This window comes from Monodon monoceros, unplaced genomic scaffold (genome assembly GCF_005190385.1).
Source record: "Monodon monoceros isolate NGI ecotype Baffin Bay Population unplaced genomic scaffold, NGI_Narwhal_1 Super_Scaffold_7, whole genome shotgun sequence".
In the NCBI taxonomy this organism is placed as follows: Eukaryota; Metazoa; Chordata; class Mammalia; order Artiodactyla; family Monodontidae; genus Monodon; species Monodon monoceros.
The window spans coordinates 82122706-82136242 of record NW_021703784.1 but is presented as its reverse complement, the minus strand read 5'-3'; the positions used below and the strand labels follow the sequence as shown (position 1 = coordinate 82136242).

Sequence of the window (13537 nt, the reverse complement as noted above, 5' to 3'; positions counted from 1 at the left end):
AGTAGCTCCCGCTCGCCGCAACTAGAGAAAGCCCGCGCCCAGCAACAAAAACCCAACACAGGCAAAAAATAAAGAAAGAAATTTATTTTTAAAAATTATATATATATTTTTTAAAAGAAGATTGACTTCAGATACCAAAGCAGGTAGAATATTTATAGATTGCCTTAAAATATCCTACATGTTGGGGCTTCCCTGGTGGCGCAGTGGTTGAGAGTCCGCCTGCTGATGCAGGGGACACGGGTTCGTTCCCCGTTCCGGGAAGATCCCACATGCCGCAGAGCGGCTAGGCCCGTGAGCCATGGCCGCTGAGCCTGCGCGTCCGGAGCCTGTACTCTGCAACGGGAGAGGCCACAACAGTGAGAGGCCCGCGTACTGCAAAAAAAAATTTTAAAGCCTTTATCTTTCAGAGACATACTATGGTTGAAAGAGGCACATACATGGCATGAAATTTGCTTTGAAATAAAACAAAGCAAATATAAAATAGGGAGACAAAGCTGGTAGGAACATACATGAAACAAGACTGACCATGTGCTGAAACTGTCAAAGCTGGCTAATGGATACATAGGGATTCATTACACCAGTCTCTTTAAAATGTGTTTGCTTTGAAATTTTCCATAATAAAAATGTTGCTGTTGTTTGTAGTAGAGAAAATCAACTTCTAAGTGGCTAATTTGTGTTCTAGATTTGTTGTTGGTCCACAACAAAGGTTAATGCAGAGGAAGAAATTATAATGAACATTAGAGAAAAGCTATATATTCTGAAACAACAGTTAAAGAAGATTTCATAAAAATGTTATTCAAGTGCCATATTTTACAAGCTGAAGTACCTTAAAATTTCTTAATAAACATGTCCGTTAAGCGTGAATAACAGACATACTCATTCCAAAGTATATTTTAGGAGGAGGATGCTAAAATGTCCATAAAAAGGTACACAATACATAAATGTTAATTAGCTGATACTACGTTAGCTGTTAATAGCAAGTTTGGAACCATCATCTTCTATGCCATATTAAAATCAGGGAAGTTAAAGAGGATCATATTCAGCCCAACCTTGCTCTTGTTAAAAATGAAAAAAGTAATACAAAGATATTAACTAACAGCAAAAGACCATCTCTAGTTGTTTTTTGTACAGCCACAGTTCTACTTTAATCCCATCCTTCCAAATGGTTCACTTTTATTTTGGCACTATACCACTAGACCTTTTCTGGCTCTGGCCAAATCAAACTCTGACTTCAATAGTTTACTGTCTGTTTAAGTGGGGATAGTATCAGCTGTTTTTACCAGATCAATATTCATTTTTACAGTCTGCTCAATATGAGATATGTTTTAAAATGTTAAGCCATCTAATTTAAGCAGATCCAAGCAAAAGTACTTTAGCTTATCCACATTTTTGTGTTTGCCAAGCTTCATTGGGTCAGACAAATCTGGTCTCAAGTTATTTAAATAAGATCAGTGATCACACAGTAATGAGAATGATGGCATTAAATCATATGAAAATTTCCTTATTTTATGTTGTTATATCCCATAAATGCCTACAGGCTTACCATCAAAGGTTAGGCTACATGGTCAGGATCCCTAAAGAACCTTAAACTTATGGAGGGCAAATTTAAACTCTGAAATATTAGATACTAAGTCAAAGCATAATATACTCTAGTATTAAATATATTCTTTATTAAAATCAGTATCTATTGAAGACTATTATGTGACAGATATATTGGGGAGGGGGAAGGTGGGAGGGGAGGACTAAGCAGCTCAAGTTGGATTGTTAAGAAACACCCAAGGGTTAATGGACAGGGACCAACAATAAACAAGAGTAAAGAAATATTTAATATCAAGGACTGATAAGTGCTATAAAGAAACTTAAAGCAGGGTACTAGGCAACACAATGATAAAGCAGGGTATTGATGGGGGCAGGGGTACTAAGGAGAGGCCTCTCTAACAATGTGACACTTTGAACTGAACGCAGTGAGGGAGAAAGCCATGTAGATAATCAGAGGGAAGAGTGGTCCTAGTAGAGGAAATCGCTCAAAGACCTGGAGATAAGAGCATTCCCGCTGCTGTTCAAGAAACAATGGAAAAATGGCATGTTTCACTCAGAGATAAAAGAGACAGAGGGCAAGGGAGAATCTGTGGTCATGATTCTAGAAAAAAATGAAAGAAAAATGAGTGGATATGCTAAAACCAGATCCATGTCCTCCCATTTACCTCTTCACATAATATCTTCACACATTTTCTAACACAGCTGGCACGATGATTAACAAATACCTACTACTGATCAAAAAGAAAAAGAAAAACTGATTGCAAAAAGGCCCAGGCTGGAAAACGTCTAGTGAAAATTCAGAAACTGTGTGTTGGTAGCAGCCTGGTAACAAGTTATCTAGCATGCTCCTAAAATTTAAAACTGCAGTAGCAGCAACAAAGCATAAACAGTTAACAAAGAAATAAGATTTTTTGTAAGTTTAGCAAAAGAGCAGGCAATATGTTTTTAAACAAAACCTGCAGTCTCATTTGAATCACTGGAAAAAAAAATTCTCTTATTGAAGATTACCACCATCAAATCTTTGTTCAAATATCACTATTTCAATTAGCCTGCTATTTAAATCTACAATGCCTCCCCCATCCACCTTCCATTCTTCGTAAGCCTGTGTTTTCTCATGTCACCTACCAACATACTAGATAATTCACAAAGTTATGTTTATTATTTATCATCTGTCTCACTCCACACACCCAGTTTAAATTCCACCAGGGCTGGGATCTTGGTTTTGTTCGCTGATGTATTCCAAGCTCCCAAAGCACTGTTTAATATATGAGAGGTGCTCAGGAAACATCTCTAAAACTCCCATACCTTATGGCAACCATTCAAACTGGTGTAAGCCCATGTTCCCCAGTTTTCTCCAAAAACTTTTAGTCTAAGTATGCTCTGGGAAAATAATTCTAATTTTTAAATTGAGAAAGTACAACCTTCCAGCACAAACACCCAAGAGACCCAACATCTTTTTTCCCCCCAACACCCTTCTTAAAAGTCTCCCATCACGGGGCTTCCCTGGTGGTGCAGTGGTTGGCAGTCCGCCTGCCGATGCGGGGGACGCGGGTTTGTGCCCCAGTCCGGGAGGATCTCGTATGCCACGGAGCGGCTGGGCCTGTGGGCCGTGGCCGCTGGGCCAGCGCGTCTGGAGCCTGTGCTCTGTGGCAGGAGAGGCCACAGGGTGAGAGGCCCGCGTACCGGGGGGTGGGGGTGGGGAGTCTCCCATCACGAATGCCTTTGACTTTTTTCATCTGCCAATTCTACTTCATTCTAAATCCCCACAGCCAAAAGTTTTCCCCGAGAGCCAGGACACTGACTGTCTCTGAAGTCACACTTCATGGGTTCAAATCCTGCCTCTGCCACTGACTAGCAGTGACCTTGAACATGTAACAGCTCTCGGTTTCAGTTTACTTGTCTGTGAACTGGCTAACACTACCCATCTCACAGAGTTGTGAGAATTAAATGAGATAACACATGTAATATTAGACCAGTGCGTGGCACATGGTAGGCATTCAGGATCTGCTAGTTATCACTAACAGCTAAGGCTCAGGTCTCAGCCCTCTACCCTTCCTTCCCAGAAACCTTAACCTCTGAGATTCCACCGTTGTCTCTATACAAATGTCTATTCAGACTCCCTAAATTCGCCTTTCTGGTCTTGTCGGCTGAGGACAAATACTTTAAAGAATATACAAGTGTTATAAAAGAAAACTTGGTGGGGCTACTTAGATTTGGCAGTAAGGGAAGACCTTTATGAAGAGATGATTTTTAAGCAGAGATAAAAAGGGCAAAAAGAGGGTGATAAGATGACAAACAGCATTAGCATCACCTAAGAACTAGTCAGAAATGCAAATTATTGGGCTCTGCCTCAGACCTACTAATTCAGAAACTCTGGAGTTAGACCCAGCAACCTGTGTTTCAACAAGCCTTCTGGGTGATTCTGAAGGACTCTTAAATTTGACAACCACTGATCTAGGGTTAGATTGTGTCAGAGAAGGGAATTACCAGACTTGTTTTAGCCTTAGGACATCTGCACGTGCTCTTTCCTCACATTTCAGGGAAATGCTACTTCTTCAAGCAGGAAATTTTCTCGTTTGTCTACTTTCTGACTCCCACTCCCCACAAGAAAGTAAACTCCACAACAACAGATGTTGTCTATCTTAATTACCATCGAATCCCCAATGCCTAGAGGAGGTACATGGAATATCTGTTGACCAAAATGAGTGAACATTTTAGGTATTTTTCTTCACTGCATCATTCTCCAGTCACCAGAAAAAGGTCAACAATATTTCCCTTGTTCTTACTTTTTAACTTGTACCCTTGTCAACAATCTCAGGCAATTTGATCTTTAATGTCTCTCACATCCATTCCTTCCTTTCTATACCAGTATCACCACCAGTCTCCTATCCCCTCTGTGAAGATTAATTTTACGTGTCACCTTGATTGGCCATGGGAAGCCCAGATTAACCACTGTTTCCGGGTGTGCCTGTGAGAGCGTTTCTGGATGAGTTAGCATTTGAATCAGTGAAGTCAGTAAAACAGACTGCCCTCCCCAGTGTGGGCCAGCATCATCCAATCCATGGAGAGGCTGGAGGAATCTGTCCTCTTTTGCCTGTCTCACAGTTTGAGCTGCGACACCTCATCTCATTGTCTCCTGCCCCTGTACTAGGATTTACATCATGAGCTCCCCTGGTTCTCAAGTCTTTAGAACTCAGACTGAATTACACCACAGGCTTCCCTGGTTTCAAGGCTGCAGAGAGCAGACACATTTATATTATATATCCCCTATTGGCTGTGCTTCTCTGGAGAACCCTCACACCACCTCCCTCCTGTCTGGTCTGATGAACTGCCTCTCATTTGGTGTCCTGTTTTCTACCTCTGCCAATTTTAATCCATTCTGTACTTGACTGCCAAATTAATCTTATTAAAACACTTTTCTTGCTAATATCATCATCGTTGTCATCATCACCACCATTCTTCTCAAAAACGTGAATTTCAAAGCTCCCTACTGAGCTGTAGAGACTGAACTCCATGGCCTGTCATCAAAAGTCCTCCAAAATCTAGTACTGATACCCTGTTCAAGAGTATTATTACTCTGGTGACCTCCCCAATGAAACACACCTTTGTGTAGTCTCCCTCCCATAACTCTTCACTAGGCCCAGGACTGCTTTGACCAGCAGACTGCGACAGAAGTGATGCTGTGCCAGTTCAAGCACCAGCCCTAACCAGTTCAGCAGATTCCACTTCCTCTCTCTTTGGAACACCTGCTCTTGGAAGCTCCCTCTTTCTGCTAATACTTTATTCCATTTACTCAACGTTAACAATAATTCAGATCAGTTTGTATGCAATACACCTGAAAAATGCTTCCTTGATCCCCTTGAGCTCGATTATAATTTTTCCTTCGAAGCCCCCAAACATTTTCATACTTCTTAAAAAGAAACAAATCTTCTGCCTAGTACTATAGTTATTTCATTTATTCACTGAATGCTTAACAGGCACTTACAACGTGCCAGACGTTGTTCTACGTGCTGACAATATCGCTAATATTCTATTTTTTAATTAATTAATTTAAATTTTTGGCTGCACTGGGTCTTCATTGCTGCGCGCCGGCTTTCTCTAGTTGCAACGAGCAAGGGCTACTCTTCATTGCGGTGCGTGGGCTTCTCACTGCAGTGGCTTCTCTTGTTGCAGAGCACGGGCGCTAGGTGCACAGGCTTCAGTAGTTGTGGCACGCAGGCTCAGCAGTTGTGGCTCGTGGGCTCTAGAGCGCAGGCTCAGTAGTTGTGGCGCGAGGGCTCAGCTGCTCCGCGTCATGTGGATCTTCCGGGACCAGGGCTCGAACCCATGTCCCCTGCACTGGCAGGTGGATTCTTAACCACTGTGCCACCAGGGAAGTTCCAATATTGCTAATAGTCTATACGCTATTCTATATGCTAGACACCATTCTGAACACTTTTCTGTGTTCTCATTTAATCTTCAAAAAAGCTTCCTCCTTTCACACAGGGAACTTCAGGCACAGGGAACTTAAGAAACTTGTTTAAGATCATACTGCAAGTGTTGGAGTCAAAATATAATCCCCCCAAATTCTGACTTCAGAGCTTATGCCATCAACCATTTCTCTAAACTGCCTTCTACAGATGTGAACAAGACAGCTTCCTGTTCTCATGGAATATGCATTCTATTAGTAGTGGTTAGTGGTAATGGGGAAAGGGTAGTGATAAATTATACATATAAATCTATAAAATTACTTCAGAGAGTGATAATGCTATGAAGAAAAATAAAACTCTGTGCTGTAATACAGTGACGAGAAGTTACTCTAGATAGGGCAGCTAGAGAAGGCCTTGCTGAGGAGGTAACATGTAGGAGAAGACCTAAATGTCCAGAAGAAGCAGCAAAGCAAAGACCTGTAAGGCAAGTTCAGATAAAAAGAACAACTAGTGCAAAATTCCTAAGACACAAATATCTCAGCATGTTTCAGGAACAGAAATAAGGCCCATGTGGCTAAAGGATGGTGGTGGGAGCGGAATGATGAGGTTGGAGAATTAGCCAAGGCCTTGTAGGCCATGATAAGGACTTTGTATTTTCCTCTGAGTAACACTAGGAGGTTTTAGGAGGGTAATGACATTATTTGATTTATATTTTGAAATGTTAACTCTGGCTGATGAATGTTTAATAAACTCTAGAAAGGCTAAAGTAGAAACAAGGAAAGCAAGAAACAAGGAGGCAACTGCAATTGTCCATGTGGGAAATTATATATATGGAGATCAAACCAACAGGATTTACTGAGGGACTGGATATGGGAGGAGAGAAATGAATCATAGATGGCTCCAAATTCAGGCATGAGCTACAAAGTAAACGGTAGTATTATTTACTGAGGTAGGGAAGATGAAAGGAGGACTTGGTTGGGGGGTTAGGGTGAAAATCATGTTTTGGACATATTATGTTTTAAATACTTATTCAATATCCAAATGGAGATGACAGGAAGATACCTAGATATGAATCTAGAGATATAAATTTGAAAATCTTTTAATATATATGGCAACTTCACCGAGGGTGAGTTGAAAGAGAAGAAAAAGGGTGGAGCTCCAAGTGTCACTTGTTGAAGGGCACTCCAACATTTAGAAGACAAGTAGAGAGGCAGCAAGTATATCATCCTGTCACCCTTCTGGATTACAAGTTTTGTTGTGTTTTTTTTTTTTTAATTGAAGTATAGTTGATGTACAATATTATATTACACCTATATGTTACAGGTGTATAATATACTATTTCACAATTTTTAAAGGTTACACTCCATCTACTGGATCACAGGTTCTTTCAGAGGCAGGACAGTGTCTCTTTCATCTTTATGGTACCCTGTAGAACTTAGCTTAGTAACAGAAGCTCAGAGATGCTCAGTACATTCTAATGAGTGAATGAATGTTTGCCATTTGATTTCTCAAGCTTTCACTGAAGAAATATAATACTTGATAAAGGCAACAGTGCCTTGTATATAGTGGACACTCAAATATTTGTTTAATGAATGAAAGAAAAATCCTGGACTGTGTTTTGCTATACACATTTTAGTACTCAAATTGTCCCAGAGAGCATGGCAAGGAAAGGCAGCAAGCAAGCAGCAGCCTACATCTCCATACTTCCAACCAAGGACAATCACAAATGCCCTAAACCCTACATCCTGGTCCCTCCTACAGGGTAGCAGGGGAAGATGGGGAATGGTACTAGAGACTGCAGCAAGGAAAAGAAGGGCTTTCAATTCCCACACTAAAGCAGAGTTCTGGCTTTCATGTCATAAATATGTATTAAGCACATATTATGTGCCAGACACTAGAGTTAAGTATCAGGTATACAGCAGCAGGCAAAACAGATAGTGTCCTTCAAAGAACTTCCATTCTAAAGAGGAAGGTATCTATTACATAAATAGCATATAAGTATGTAGTTATATTTCTAAGAATTTTGTGGAAGCACAGTAAACATATACCATTGCTCAAAGTAACAGGGGGCCGAGGGTGAAAGGCAGGAGGTTTCTAACAGGAAATACCTTAAGAAGTCAGGTTGGGAGGTAGGGAAGGGGTGAGAATTAGTTAGGTGGAGGTAACAGCACGTATCAGGGTTTTAAGGTAGAAAGGAATTTAGGATGATCCAAGGAATTTTAGATTGGCCAGTAAATGCAGGGCCATACACAGCACATTCCAGATTTTTAAAAACTTGACCTTAAGGTGTAGGAGTAGCAATGGAAAGGTTTCAAGCAAAGGAGCAACACGATCAAACTAGTAGATCTGTGTTTTTAAAACTCACTCTGAATGCTATGAAGAGAGTGAATTGAAGGGGGGGGGAGGAAGAGGGAGGGACTGGGAATTTGGGGTTGGTAGATGAAAAATATTACATTTAGAATGGATAAACAATAAGGTCCTACTGTAAAGCACAGGGAACTATATCCAATTCATATTTTAAAAAACAATATACATATATGTGTAGAACTGAGTCACCCTGCTGTACAGCAGAGATTGCCACAACTTTGTAAATCAACTCGACTTCAATAAAAAAATAAAGAATAAAAAAATAAAACAATGAATTGAAGGAAGGAAAGAAAAGGTTTAAGATTACTTAGTTATCCAAGTGAAAAATAATGGCTTGGATCAGGGTGGAGCAGTAGAAACAGACAGTAGACAATTTCAAGATATATTTAAGAGATAAAAAAAAAATAGCAAGGCTTGGTGACTGAGCACACCCAACTCTCAGGTTGTGGCCTGAGAAGCTAGGTGGACAGAGGTGCGACTTACTGAGAAAGGACTCACTAGACAAGCAGAGGTGGGGTGGATGGGGAAAGTATGAGTTCATCACTAATGATTCTCGCTATACACCCAAGTAAAAGCTCAAAGAGGTAGATGGATACGCGATTAGGTGCTCAGAAGAGGTCTGGGCTTTAGAAACATATATGGGCATCTCCAGAGATGGTATTTAAAGTAACGGGCATGGATGTGATATCCTCAGGAGAAAGCACAGAATGGACAAGAAATCCTATCAATCCCAAGCCCCAAGGAAACAACATGTGGAGATAGAAGAGTAAGAACTAGTGAGGAAGAGGAAAAAGCAGTGGGCCAGAAAGGAGGAAAACCACAATAGACAGTGCTATGGAAGTGAAAGGAAGCATGTTTCAATCAGGAAAACAAACGGACAGTGGTGATAAAGAACACTGAAATAAGGATATTAATGATGGTTAGGTTTCCAGGCCAGTTACAAAAGGTCATTAACCCATTACTTAGGTAGATTACAGCATTAGACTATCTTACCATGATGTAGTGCAGTACAGTAATGAAACATGCAGGCTTTAGATCCACAATGCCCAGGTTTAAATCCCAGCTCCACTACTTACTTGCTATGTGGGTCTAAGTTTATTAATGTCACAATGCCTCAGTTTCCAATTCTTAAAAGAGAAGGTAAAAATAATACCTACCTCAAAAGACTACTGTGAGGATTAAATAAACTAGTGTGGGTGTTTATCACTTAAAACAGTAGCTAGCACAAATTAGTTGTCAGTAAATGATAGCTACTATTACAACATTGCTTTTATGGGAAAATACTTTCTGAACAACAGAAGTTTATAATCTTTCACTAATTTGGGATTGTCTCTACTCCTTATAAATTGTGATCTTACAGGTCTCATTACAAAAGCCTTGAGGGAAACGTTAGATTTAAAACTTACTCAAAAAGTCCTCAATATAGTAGCTGACCATTTTTAGAGAAGCTAATCATTGTTTTCTTTTACGGAAGGGTACCTCTCACACTCACTGCACATTCATACTATAATCAGAAAGAACTTATGTATTAGGAAATTCTAAAAACTGGTGGCAAAAAAAAAAAGGCTGTTTCAAGTCAAAAAGGCAAAAAGCAAATATAATTCTATTTTAAAACAAAATATTTCCATTTAGTCACTTTCTGGTGTGACTAAACACAACATGTATCATCACCATGATGAAACAGTCTGTCTCTTCCTGTTCTGTACAAGGTACAAATGTCAGGGAGAGAAAAGGTGCAGGTCTGTAGCTTTCTGATGATCATCTTATTTCCAAAAGCATGGAGAGGTATTTATAGTATTTAAACTAGCCCCATAAAGAGTATTTCCAACCACATGGTGATAGGCAAAGATATGCTCATTTGGTCCCTGAAACTGAGAAGATCCCAAATAAATGGAGATTTATCGATATATGACCAGGTCCCATCTCTGAACTTCCATATACGTACTAAGCACTATTTTAGAAACATTCAGAAATCTCTCTATACACTCTATTTAAGGTATCAATAAAATGCTTGAGTTTTCCCATTAGCGCTTTATTTTTCAATTGTTAAAACAATGGAAATACCTAATACCTTATGGAGCTGTTATACCAAAAAATTGTTTACTATGCTGTTTCCTATCAACTGATGAAAATGTTTCATTTCAGGACCAAGTAAAGACATAAGGTAGGATGTAAGATCCCATGTCAGTAACAACTGAATGTCATTACCATCTGTTAGTTTCTGAATAGGTTACTGGAAACAAGGTGAGAGGCTAACTCCTTACGGATAAGTATCCATACTACGTCATCACAACTAGTATTCATTTCCACCTTCAAGAAAAACTGCCAAAAGGGGGAACAAAAATATTCAACTGATACACAAATTATGAAACAGCTTTTTAAAATGTTACAAAAATATGAGTAGGCTCCTGAAAGCACAGAATACTTAAAGGGCATATTTCAGATTCAGTATTTTTTATAGAACTGAAATGAGCGAGGACATCACAGTTTGAGGAATAAAATGAGGTACAATTAAGAAGTGTGTGTAGCCCTGTACAGATGGCCTGATCCTAACACAAGATGTTAACAAAGCAAGTTGATGGGGGAGGGGGAAAGCCTGCATTTTCTATGCTATAATTTAGCTAACTCCACCCCAAAATATATTTTAAGAGGGGAGGGGCTTAGCATTTAAGAATCAGTAATTTCCAATAAACAGAAAATAAATCCCTTTTAGATTATGTGTTCCAAATAAATCTACTTACTGTTTTCAAATGTGTTTGGGAAGTCATTCTTTGTTACTTTGATAAATAACATTTGGAAAATATGACAAGTAGATTTTAGTTTCTTGACTCAGAAGTATTCTGCTAAAAGAAATAACAGAAATAACTAGATAGCATTTGTTTCATGTACCTAATAAAACAGTTGTCATTTAAAACATAAAATATGCTGCACAAATACCTATCACTGCTGTTCCCTGAAGAGAAAGTAATTTTAACTTGTAAATTATGGTATTTGATGCAAAAGCTACTTAAAAAATGATAGTCAAATTACCACCAAAAAAACCCCCCAAAAAACAAAAAAAGGGAAAAGTGCCATACATTTTTCATAAAACTCCTTAAAATGTCTTAACTGTATATAATACAAAGTTATGACTATTTCTGAAAAGTCTCAGCATTTAAGTATTTAGCTCCAAATTGGCACATCACATTATTTTTTTAACCCCATCTCTTTTAAACAAAGGACCTAAAATTTTCTAAGAAAGCGTACTTCCCTTTTCTTGAACAAATTTTTTCTCATTCTCTCACAATCACCCCAAGGTACTATCTAAGACAAAGACCAGCTACTCTTCGCACATATTTTCCAAATCATGAACGTGGAACTTTTATAAAAACAAAGAAGATAACCTAGAATACTGTAATATATAAAGTAAAAAAAAAAAAGTTCACTTCTGCTGTGACAATAATAAAGAAATCTGATGAGATCATAAAACCACGAAGCTTCCTGTTGGTAGCTGAGGATGAAGTCATTAGCAACCCAGGATTCCCTGGTCCTTGTAATCAGAAGCTGCACCTACCAGATTCTTCATTGTTCGGCAGAGGTGTCTTTAAAACACCCCGCTCCCGAATGGTCCAAACCAAACCACGCCTTCCAGTTATCATTCAAATGGACCGTTTCACGTTTCACTGTGTGGCACTACTACACATTTCCCGCGAGCTTAAATATCTAGTAAGAGTCAACATTTTGGATTCCCTTGGTCATGCTGGAGCAAAGATGAACTCTTGAACCCCACGCTACATAATGAACCGGGGCTTCAGAAACCGAGATGGAGAAGCATGCTTCTGTTCTTCAACCTTTATGGCCTTCACCGACCGCCCCTCACCTCCAATTTCTTCCCAACTTTAGTCACCCCAAGGCAAAGAGAGATTCCATACTTCCTGCTGTTGTTAAAAGAGGAGGACACCCAAGAGTAACTTTGAACCTGTATACGAGAAATAGCTTCATCTTGGCCACCACTGCAAACATATGTCACCCAGCCACGGCGCAGCGTTCGCGCCCCAACGGGCCCCCTCCTAGGGCCCACGCCCCCGGGGTTCTCCCGCAGCACAGCCCTCCCGGGTCCCCCAATGTCAGGGACGCAGCTCCGCGCCTCTTCCTCTCCCGCCTCCCCCACCCTCACACTCACCGCCGGGGCCCCCAAGACCACATTGTCGGTTCCAATACAATGGAATGTCACTGCCCCGAACCCCTCAGCGCCCCCCTCGTACCCCCGGAACCAGTCCCGAGTCTCCCTGATCGCCGAGTTCAGCCACGAACCCAAACTTCACCATGTGAGAGCCCGGACCCCGGAGGTGACGGGGACCCACGACTCCCGCCCAACCCTCCCTTTTACCCACGGTCCCCGACCAGCCCGCACCCACCCCGAGACCACCCCACAGGAGTCCTCAGCCGTCTCTCCCGGCCAGGGCTAGGGCGAAGAGACGAGCGGAGGGCTCCCAGCCGGCCCGGACCCCTGGGCGGGGCTGCACAGGGGCGAAGGCCCCAAACGCATCCCTGGCCTTTTCTGGCTCACCACGACCCCGCCGCCCACCCTCCCTACCTGGCCTTGAGGCTGGGGCTGCTGCCGCTGCTGCAGCTGCTGCTGGAGGCGGCGGCGACCGCCGCGGCTCGGGGTTCGTAGGCCCAGGCGGGGGCGGGGGGTTGTGCGGTGGCGTTGGCGGGGGCGGCGGGGGGTGCGGGCGGCGGCGGCGGGTCGGCGAAGCCGGAGGTCGCGTAGTTCCTGTCCATCGTGGGGGTTGCGTAGGGAGGGCGGGCAGCAGCGGGGGCTCCTCTAGGGCGCAGCGAGAGGGGGGCGGGAGGGGAGGGAGGGGGCGGGGGGAGGAAGAGGAGGAGGAGGAGGCGGCGGCGGCGGCGGCGGAGGGAGCTGGCCCCCTCACATGGCCTCGGCGGGCGGACGGGTGAAGGGCGCGCTGGCCGGTTTGTGTCGGGGAAACCCGAGCCGCGGTGCGCGGCGAGTCCCCAGCTGGGCGTCAGAGAAGCGGCGGCATCCGCGGCCGGGACTCACGGCAGCGGCGGCGGTCGAGGCGCCCCATGTTGGTGGATTTCCCAGGATGCACCTCCCGCCCCCTCCGCCCCGCGGCCTCGCCCCGCCTCTCCTCGGCGCCCCGCGCCCGCGACTCGCGGGCCAGGCGGCCGGCCCGTGAGGCCTCCGCCGCCACCGCCGCCTCTGGAAGGCCAGCCGGGGC

The 13537-nt window shown here is 42.6% G+C and overlaps 1 protein-coding gene across 2 annotated transcripts in view; it reads right to left on the bottom strand.

Moving 5' to 3' along the window:
• Positions 1-12989, bottom strand: part of QSER1 (glutamine and serine rich 1) — a 76865-nt gene extending 63876 nt beyond the window's left edge. Inside the window, exon 1 of one of the 2 annotated variants that reach the window (XM_029207565.1) lies at positions 12892-12989. The gene's annotated coding sequence lies outside the window, so the exon portion shown is untranslated. Of the gene's footprint in view, positions 1-11056; positions 11136-12891 lie in introns of those variants that run through there. The other variant, XM_029207563.1, reaches the window with a different exon arrangement.
• Between the last annotated feature and the right edge of the window lie 548 nt (positions 12990-13537).